The sequence below is a fragment of the Eumetopias jubatus genome, unplaced genomic scaffold (assembly GCF_037043125.1).
Source record: "Eumetopias jubatus isolate StellerSeaLion01/CBP00866 unplaced genomic scaffold, mEumJub1_p1.0 scaffold_92, whole genome shotgun sequence".
NCBI classification, from domain to species: Eukaryota; Metazoa; Chordata; class Mammalia; order Carnivora; family Otariidae; genus Eumetopias; species Eumetopias jubatus.
The window spans coordinates 122026-132411 of NW_028274898.1; the positions used below are offsets into that span (position 1 = coordinate 122026).

General features: G+C 46.8%; 1 non-coding gene across 1 annotated transcript; it reads left to right on the forward strand.

Annotated features, from left to right (window-relative positions):
* Nucleotides 1-9109: 9109 nt before the first annotated feature.
* Nucleotides 9110-9278, forward strand: LOC148161678 (U1 spliceosomal RNA). The gene has a single exon (XR_015767401.1). It is a non-coding gene; the product is annotated as a U1 spliceosomal RNA (small nuclear RNA).
* Nucleotides 9279-10386: the final 1108 nt, after the last annotated feature.

Genomic DNA, 10386 nt, shown 5'->3' on the forward strand with positions numbered 1-10386 from the left:
CCACTCAGGTTTGCAGCTACAGCTTGGGAGACCAGAGGGCTCTCTTTCTTTGTTCTCTGTTTTAGGGATTTCCAGGGACAAAGAACAATCCCAGCCTCCGATGCCCTGAACTGCTCTGGCACTCCCAGCCTGACTGTTTTGTTTCCATGATTGAAATAAATAATCTTACATGTAGAATATCAACCTCAGACAAGATTGCTTTGAGACCTTGATGAAATGAGACAAAACAAGGCTACTCACAATACTGTTCAGACCGACATCCAAACATCGACCTCCCTCCCTAAGGAAACGCCTATGACTTCTTTACCACAATCACAGAATTGTCAGTGCTGCCAGTGTTCAATATAGAACAAACCCTGCCTCTTCCCATCCTTTCCCACATCTCACAACTAAAGCCCGTATCCTATAAGCGATCCTCTCACTGAGACCTTGGCGTGTGTTCTTTTTGGCTGTGAGGAATAAAAAAGCCAATTCCTTTCAACTGGCTTAGAGGAATTGACACCAACTTTCCAGGAACAAACAGGTGTAAAAACCCATTCTCAGGAAGAAAGGTCATATTGTCTATGAGATACCTAGGCTCTGGAACTCCAGAACTTGTTTTTATCCTAAAAAAAGAAAGAAAAAGAAAAGACTCTTTCTACCAACCCCCTTAGTAATTAACATGAACTTTAGGTGTTCAGGCAGGATCTTCCCACCTCTGATTTAAACTAGGGATTGCTGGGGCACCTGGGAGGCTCAGCCGGTTGAGCGTCTGCTTTGGCTCAGGTCATGATTCCAAGGTCCGGGAATCGAGCCCCACATCGGGCTCCCTGCTCAGCGAGGAGTCTCCTTCTCCCTGTGTCTCCCACCATGCTCTCCTGCTCGCTCTCTCACTCTCTCTCAAATAATTAAATAAAATATTTTAAAAAAATAAACAAAAATAAACTAGATATTGCTCCTGATCTCGGTATTGTGAGATCGAGCCTCACAAAGCATGTAGAGATTCCTTAAAAATAAAATCCCTGAAACATTTAAAACATATGGGGCACCTGGGTGGCTCAGTTGGTGAAGCCTTCAACTCTTGGTTTTGGCTCAGGTCATGATCTCAGGGTCCTGAAATTGAACCCCAGGCTCAGTGCAGAGACCTCTTCAGATTCTCTCCCTTTGCCTCTCCCTCTGCCCCTCCACACCGTTTATAGGCTTGCAGGGGCGTGCTCTCTCTCTCCTAAATAAATAAATAAATAAATAAATAAATAAATAAATAAATACATACATACATACATACATAAAACTTTTAAAGCTTAAAAAACAAAAATAAAATAGATACTGAGGATAAGTCAGGGAAGAAGCTAGGTAAGAAAGAATGTTTCGCACAGTATAGCTTAGTAAGGCCTCGGATCAGTTATAACCCAGTATTCCCAGCTGGGCTGGAAGCTCCAACCTTCAGTTCACAGGGGAGCAAGCTCTCTGATTACCCAGCCAGAGGCAAGCGCGGGTCCTCTCTGGGGGCTCTCTAGCCCCAAGCTGCCACTCTGGATTCTTCGGCCTTGTCTAACTGCATCGGCTCGGAACACATTGAGCCCGAAAATCATGTCACGGTATCCACAACGATGTGGTGTCATAGAATTGAAATCTTGTGTTGCCGACAAAATGACAGGACTCTCGCATGCCACATTCAGAAGGAAATGCTACATTTCTTGTCATGGAACATGTCATCACCCCCCCCCCCAAACACACACACACTTAAATGTTAGCTGTTGGGAATGTATTTCTTTGGAATCTGTGGCAAAGGCCGAGCTCCCAGTTTTGGTGCCCGGCGGTCTCCGCCAAATGCATCCAGGACTTGGCCGGCTCTGTCGGGTCTCCTTTCACAGCGGTGCCTGGCCCTGCCCTCCCTCGCTCTTCCCACGACCCTGTGGGGCGTTGATCCCCACGCCTTCCCGCTGCTGAGCGGGACACTCGCCTAACATCTCTTGCTCCGCTCGAAATCCTGTTCCGCACATCTGGCCTTACCAGACACACCTTTTGGGTCTAGCTTCTCCTTTTGTTCTCTTACAGTTTTTTTTTTTTAAAGATTTTATTTATTTATTAGAGAGAGAGAATGAGAGATAGAGAGCACAAGAGGGAAGAGGGTCAGAGGGAGAAGCAGACTCCCCGCCGAGCAGGGAGCCCGATGCGGGACTTGATCCCGGGACTCCAGGATCATGACCTGAGCCGAAGGCAGTCGCTTAACCGACTGAGCCACCCAGGCGCCCGTTCTCTTACAGTTTTGGCTCTGATTTCCAGTACAGATCCTTCGCATGATTCTGCGAATCTATTTATTGTTGTTCTTAGTCCTACGATGATAGTTTTCATTTTCAAGAGCTATTTTGCTGCACTGCTCTCCCAACCAGGCCTGAGAACCCACAGGAGGCCTAAACCCAGGGGGCGTGGACGTCACTTCCTGTCCGGTCACAGGCTGGCCATTGGCCAGGAGGGTAGGGTGGGTGGGGAAAGACATGGCGGGGCGTGGATCAGAGGGCACGTGACAAGGAAGGGAGCCGCGCAACAGGCGTGTCTTCTGTAGAAAAAGCAGGGACAGTGGCTCCTGTTTAGGCATCTGTTGCTCACGGGCTCTGGGCCCTACTACTCGAGGACTGGCTCCTGATTTGATCACAAGTCCTACGGAGATGGACTGGAGGAGTGTGTGTGTGAGTGTGTGTGTGTGCGTCTGTGTGTGCGCGTGCACGTGCGCGTTCTAGAAACACTGAATGTGCAGTGTAAAGCTTACAAGGCTCCAGGGCAGCCCAGGCTAGATTTCTGCATATGCTACCTTGAGTATTCAAAATGGCCATGTTTTTTCAAGGTAAGATGACTCTGTTGCACTTCATATTTTCTTGTTCAGTCCTCTCCACATGTTATCAAAGGTAGGGTAGGACCATGTTTGGTATAAAGCCTGCTGAATATTTAGCCCACCAAGGTCCTAAGTCTTACCTAGTATGAAGTCTTGCTCATATTTTTGAGTGTAATATTGGGAGGCACGAGCAAAGCAATGGCCAGTCTGAGTCCTCAGCACTATTTGCAAGAACTTTTCTTTATTTTTTAAGATTTTATTTTTTTATTTGACAGAGAGAGACACGATGAGAGGGAACACAAGCAGTGGGTGTGGGAGAGGGAGTAGCAGGCTTTCTGCTGACGTGGGGCTCCATCCCAGGACCCCAGTATCACGACCTGAGCGGAAAGCAGAAGCTTAACGACTGAGACACCCAGGTGCCCCCTGACATTCATTTTGAGGAGGAAGTCTAAAATGCAGTGAGAAGAAAGGAGGGTGATTTTTCCCTCCATTTCCAAGCCCCAAAGCAGGTCTAATTTAGATTTAATGTCAGGGATGAACTTGAAAAGTTCGTTCTAATCAAGAGGAGACTCAAGAATCCCTCTCTAGGCATGGAATTCGATCCTCGGCCAAAATACTATTCAAAACTGAAAGTGAGAAAAAAGAGTGGGGGAAGGAAGAAATAAAACTAGGGTTGACCTTGTACAACACAGGTTGGAACAGCACATGTACACTTCTACGTGCATTTTTCTATAAACACAGTATACTACTCTAAATATATGTTCTCTTCCGAATGATTTTCTTAATAACATTTTCATTTATCTAGCTTACTTTATTAGAAGTATACAGTGTAGAATACATGTAACTTGCAAAATATGGGTTAGTCATCTTTATCTTATCAGTCAGGCTTCCAGTCAACAAGTGGCTATTAGTAGTTAAGTTTTCGGGGAGTCAAAAGTTATACACAGGTTTTTTTTTTTTTTTGGCATTTTGTGATCAAATTTATTTTTTGTTTCAATTTCATTTACTTTGTTTTACTGTAATTTACACAAGAGACTGCCAAGTAAACTAGGTATTTTACATTCACCACGCATTCCCTCAAATCTCCACAGTTGTTAGGAAAACATTAGAATCCATGCGCTGGGCATGGATTTCCATGTGCGCCCAAGCTCCCAACGAAGTTACAGATGCCAGTGAGAGTTTAGTCCATTAAAAGGAGAGAGTGAGACTCTTTATTTCACAAAATTAGCAATAATCTTCCTTGCAGCAAACATTTTGCAGACAATGATTATGCTTTGACAACACCTGTCTTATAACACTGCCCAGAGAGTAAACATCAGTCTTGATCCTGAGTACACGGAGGACATATTCGACGTGGGGTTCGGAGCCAAGGCTAAGAGGGCATCGCGGTGCGGCAGTGATCCTCAACACCTTCGTCCGACTCACTGCCACCACCTCAGTGGGGACATGGCATGTGGGAAAACGAGGAGCAGGGTGGGCAGGACTGTCAGCAAGTCAGATTACAAACGTGATAGGACTACAGGAGCCAGCGTGTTGCAGGAAGGACGAGATTAAAGGAGATAGTTTGTGACCGGAAGGCTCCAACAATATCATTCTGGTCAAGCTTCCAGGACTGACAGGAGAAAACCTGGATTTGGACAGAAAGAGCTGATAAAAATCTTACCTAGCTATGGTGCCTTTCTTAAAGAAGGAGGAGGAGGAGGACAAGGTGGCAGCAGCTGCTAACAGCACGTTCCTGATGCTCACTCGTGACAGGTTCCAATGGTGTCCTCCCCATGGGCGGTGGAGCACTGGCATCTCAGCAGGGCCTCCCAGGCAAGGAGATCAGCCTGTGCTGCCTCTGAAATTCCACTATCTCAAAGGCAGCTTCTCCCCCTTGGGGTGTATTTCAATATGAAAAGTGCAAAACAAAAACAAAAACAAAAACAAAACCATCACCACTATCTGTATTCTAGCCTGTCAGCTCTGAGGAATCTAGGTCATTTGCATAGTTTCCAAGCTCTAATTTCAGAAAACAGTCATTTCAGAAACAAGACTCCATGGAAGTGCTCGACTTCCGAAAGTTTTCCTACAGCCTACGATGCTATTCATTTCTTCATCAATTTCTTTGTTTGCCTACGAGTAGCCTGAAAATTGTATAGTGCTTATTATAAATCACAAACCATCATCTCCATTTTTGCTAGGTTTGATGTAGAAAAATATTGAAATTTAAAATACAAAAATCCAATAAAAACCAGAATTTTTTTTTAAAGGATTTTTTCCCCTCAGGGCAAACAGGTAAAAATTGGATGGTAACTATACTCCTTACTAATAGACAGTGTCCAATTTGAATTTAAGATAATAACCATCCAGAAATAAATCATTATAAATACATTCAGAGTTCACATTCCAGATTCACTGGAATACCAAAAGATTTTGAATAAATTTTTCTGTGGGAGTCTGTTGCTTATGGGACTAAAATAAAAATTTGTAAGATTTAAAAGAACAGGAAGATTTAAAAGAACAGAAAAGTAATAAAAGGCTAAATATATTGGTCCACAATTTGACATTTATGAAACATATCAGCTAGTATTACATTGCAGTCAATTTGTCCACCAATGGTATTACTCTGATAATTATTAAAATCTGTTCCAGGTATATATATTGAAAATATTTTCTTTTGCATTCTTGAAGATAGGTACAGTACTTTGGAGAAATTGTACTAATCCTTTCAGTATGTTTGTATGTACATATATACACAAGTGTGTGTATCTTGATCTGTAGCTCTACATGTGTTTTATATGGAGCCACACACACACACACACACACACACACACACACACACACACACACACACACACACAGGTGGTTGGGAACCTGTGAGTATGTCATCACAAGCACACATCTGGGAAACGTCAGCACTGCCAGATACTGGTCAGATCCTTCTTCACTCATCACTGGCTGCACTTGTTCCCCTCACTTGACCTTGATTACGTAAACAGTTTGATATTGTCTCTGACCCTACAGGGGACTCATCTAGACATCAGCAGCCGACGTGCCTCGGACGGAACCCTTCTTACGCATTGTTTCTAGTTCTTTCTGAGTTTCATCCTCCATTCTCCTAATTTCTTCCATTGTCAGATCATTCCACTTGCCAATCCAACAAAAAAGCTGGCAATGAAGTTTGTAAATATCCTTTTCTCTTGCTTCTGAATGAAGTTTTCTACTTTGCTTTGCAGTCCCCACCACTTGAATTTGATGGTCACCAGCTTGTAGGCACATATCTGAGGACAGTCAGAGTTGTTTGCCAGCTCCTTCTTCCAGTTGGGTCCCAAAGGCCCTCTCTCGGTCTTGACTGACTGGAATAATGCTGGGTCTTCATCAGCTTTGTAGTCTGCTGGTTCAACTTGACTTCGATCTGCAATATCTATGCGGACAATTTCAACAGTTTTCCATGTGTTCGGATCTAAACCGTGTACATTTTCTAATGTTCCCAAGTCTGGTTTGTGCCATGTTTCAATTTTAATGAAGAAATCATCTTTCATATATACACTCGTTACAACTGAGGCATAATGGTTTGTTCTACTGTAGGGGTATGCGTTCCAGGCTTCCTCGTGAAACACCAAGGAGCCCTCCGGAGCAATCATCCTGACGAATGCAGGAACTTTGCTCCTGAACAGAACATGGCAAAACCACACGGAATTCCTTAATCAGCACCATCTTCCCGGAATCCCCTCACAGCTACCGCCACTATCACCACCACCGCCGCTGCTACCGCCCCTCACGGCGCCTCTATACACAGGTTTTTGATCTTGAGAGTCACCATCCTTACTCCGCATTGGTCAAGGGTCAACCTGTATCTCTATTTACAGAGGACATGCTCCTAAAGATAGAAAAACCTCAAATCATCCACACACAAAAATATCAGAGTCCATAGACTCATTCCGTAAAGTTGCAGGGTACCATATATACAAAATCAGTTGTGTTTCTATGCACTAGCAATGAACAATCTGAGAAGGAAATTTAGAAAGCAATTCTATTTACAATGGCACACAACACAGTAAAAGTGTCAGGTGTAAATTCATTCAAGGAGAGCAAGACTTGTTCACTGAAAAGCATAAGAAGCAATGGTTCTGCGAGAGATGAAAGACCAAATGGGGGGAAAAAAACAACTGTATGCATGCATTGGAAGATTTAATATAATTCATATGGCAATACTATGCAAATAGATCTACAGAGTCAATACAATTCTATCAAAAATTTTTCTTCTGCATTTTCTAAATTCTGTCAATACCTTGTAGTATATTTCCTTTCAGACGTTGTAGTTTTCATCTCTTAAAGATAGAGAGGGTGTTGTTTATATTTTCTATTTCTCGGTTTAACATTTACAACTGATGGAAAACTTATACTAAAAGCTTTCATATCCTTCTCTGGCGGTTCTCACATGTGTCAGCTCTGGATTATTTTCCGATGACGGATCTGGCTCCTGATTAGGGGTCATTTTGCCTGGGAGAGCTCCAGGTCCTGTTCCCTCTACTGCTTTCAAATGATTGCCCCCTGACTTGCTGGCCTTTCCTCCCATGGAGGCCCTGAGCAGGACCTCACTGCAAGCCACACCAGGGACCCTGCACAGCTCTGGTTAGGTGACTTTCCTCAGACCAGCTGGTTGTCCCACATCACCTTTCCCTTTTATTCCCCAGGAATCCCAATTTGGCTGGTAAAATACCTGGCGCTTTCTATTTTTTAGGTTAAGCAGGCAGTGTTTCTCTTTGCCTGTTCCAGCTCCTAGAGGCCCCTCCTCCATGCTCAGCCCCAGCCCCAGCAGGCAGAGTCCTCCTCACACAGCCTCCTTCTGACCTCTTCTCTGCCTCTTTGTGTTTTAAGACCCCCTTGTCATTGCAGGGCGCCGCCTGGATAATCCAGGATCATCTCCCCATCTCAAGGTCCTTAACATAAGCACCTGTGCAGGGTCCCTTTTGCTGCAGGATGGAACATGTGCACAGGTTCCTGGCATTAGCCTGGGCAGCTCCTAGGGAGGGGGCATTATTCTACCCAGCAGCACACTATTGATCTCAGGTGACAACTAAAATTGGACGCCCCCTCTCCACCCTCCAATCTTTTCTAATTTAAACATTCCGGGAAAAGTAAACCACTACCTCAAGGTGCAAGCAAGACAAGGCAAATCAGAACCCTAGGGCTCTCCATCCATGACCATACAATTGCCCAAATCTCTTCAAAATAGTCTGTTTAGTTTTCCAGACCTGGCTATTTTCCCTCCAAAGGCCGACCTGACTGCAGAAATCCCCTCCAGGGGGAAGCGCCCAGCGGTGGAGGGAGGGCAGGCGGTGGCAGAGTGGGGAGCCTGGGACCCCACTAACCCCCTGCTGAGAACTCTGAGCCTGGTTTAAGGGAGCAGAAGCAGTGGTCCCCTTTGGCCCTGCCCTCAACAGCGGGATCCTTGGGCGTCTCCCCGCGCGGCCACGAGGGGGCGCGCCGTCCCTGTCCTAGGAGCCCTCCTGGGGAAGAAGCAGGCCCTGGGATGTGTTCAGCGTGTGGAGTGTTGTGGGCTGGTGTCAGCCCAAGGGCCCAGGGGTTGCGGACTTTTGGTCCTCCCCTCCCCCCCGCAGTGTCCAGGGCTGGGGGAGGCTGTGGGGACTGGTTTGAACTGTACAGGTGCAGCCATGGCACTCGGTGTCCTCCAACCAGGGTCCGAAGGGAAAGAGAGAGAGAGCTAGAGAGAGCAAGAGAGAGTTGTATCTGCTCTTCGCGGGCTGTTGGAAAGTCCTCCCTCATGTTTCTCTCTGGCTGGCACAGCCTTCCCTGGGCTGGGTGGCGGGGGGTTGTGTAGGGTTTGGGGGGCCATAGCTGCAGGGAGAGGAAAGAGTGGTAACCAATTCAGGAGACAGAGGAGACTGGGCAGGTGAGGAAGGAAGCCAGGGCACGGGAAGGGAGAAGGGGAAGGGGGACTGGAGGAGGAGAAGGAGGAACACCAGTACTAAAATCCAAGTTGGGAGGGGAGCTGGGGGGGCAGGGAGATGGGGTGGGGTTGGGGACTGAGGCGAAGCCCTTGACTTCACGGACGGGGCTTGTCTGATGCAAACCAGGCAACATGGCGGTGGGGTTCTGCAACTTAGAATTCGTGGGGCTGAGGAGGTAGCAGCGCTGTTGCGTCCATCCTATTCGGAAGCGTCGTGTGGAGGGTGAGGATGCTTGCGACAGGAGTGGGTGCCGAGGGTGTTGGGGTGCGCCTAGGCGAGTGAGCCTGTGTGTCCGGTGGAAGGGGGGTGAGACTGGTGTGGGGCGGAGGCGGAGGGAGTCACACTTACCCGGCAGGGGAGACTCCGGGATCAAGCAGGTGGTTTTCCCAGGGGAGGCCCTTCCATCATACCAGGGACATGCTGACCCCCGCGATTTCCCCGAGTATGGACAACTCCTCTGCATTATTTGTGGCAGTGGCTGTGGGGGGCTGCTTTTGCTCTTTCACCTGTTGTTGGTTGTTTAAGAATAGCCTTTGTTTTCTTATTCATTTTTCTGTTTGTTTGTTTTGTCTTTTCCATGACTTTGGCTGATGACATGGGCTGAAGAGGAAGCTCACTCAGGGGACACCAGGACCCTGAAGAAAACACCTCTGCTTTTAAGGGCTGCTTTCTTGAGAATCTGGGTTTGGCTGTTTCTCAATCAAAAGCATGCAGGACAGTTTCTGTCCACTGGTCATACATCCCACCTTGGCTGTCGGGGTTTTTTCTGTTTTTCGCAGAGCAATTTCTCTGCTTATATTTCAGTATGTGGTTTGCAGTCCCTGATCCAGCAAAGGTGCTTTCTTTTCATTCCCCAGGGAACAGGGGTTTGCATCCCTTCTCCTTCCTCCCTCCCCTCCCCACCTATCCCCCCAGGCACCCTGCAAAGCCTCACCCAATCCCCAGACTCCATATCCTTGATTAGGCCACTTGGTAGCCTACCTAGTATAGCCTTGCTCCAGAGGACCCATCCGAGACTAGAGAGGGTCCGGCTTGATGTACTATTTATTTATTGTAAGTTTATTTGTTGAAGTAATCCCTACACCCAAAGTAGGGATAGGGCTCATGAAGCCAGATGGAGACTCCCCTGCTCTCCTGACTGAGCCAGCCAGATGCCCCCTGACAGGCTTTAAAGAGGCACCTCTGTCTACTCACAAAGAACCCGCTGGGTTTGTCACCACAGACCTTTCCCAAACAGCAGGTTAGCTCTAGGACAAAGGGCCGTGGGCCTTCTGCAGCTCTTGGGCTCAAGCAAAAACTGTCCCTACTGATGTACCTGCATTGCTTTGTCAAACTGAGCTTGAAGGGGTTTCTGGCTTCAGGCTTTCACCAGAGCTGGTGTTTTTTTCTCTACTCCCTAAAGGCCTCTATTCAGAATCTACAACTGAGGGTCTTCCAACTTTGATTTTCACTTAGGGGAGCCACACCAACTGGGACTCAGCAACGGGTTACTCTTCTGCCAGATACAATTAAACAAAAGAGCAACAGCGTCACACAAGATGTGCAAAGTGGAGATTTCCAAGATCCTGGGCATCAGGCAAAGGGGACAGCCATCCCGGACACATGGCAACACAATGG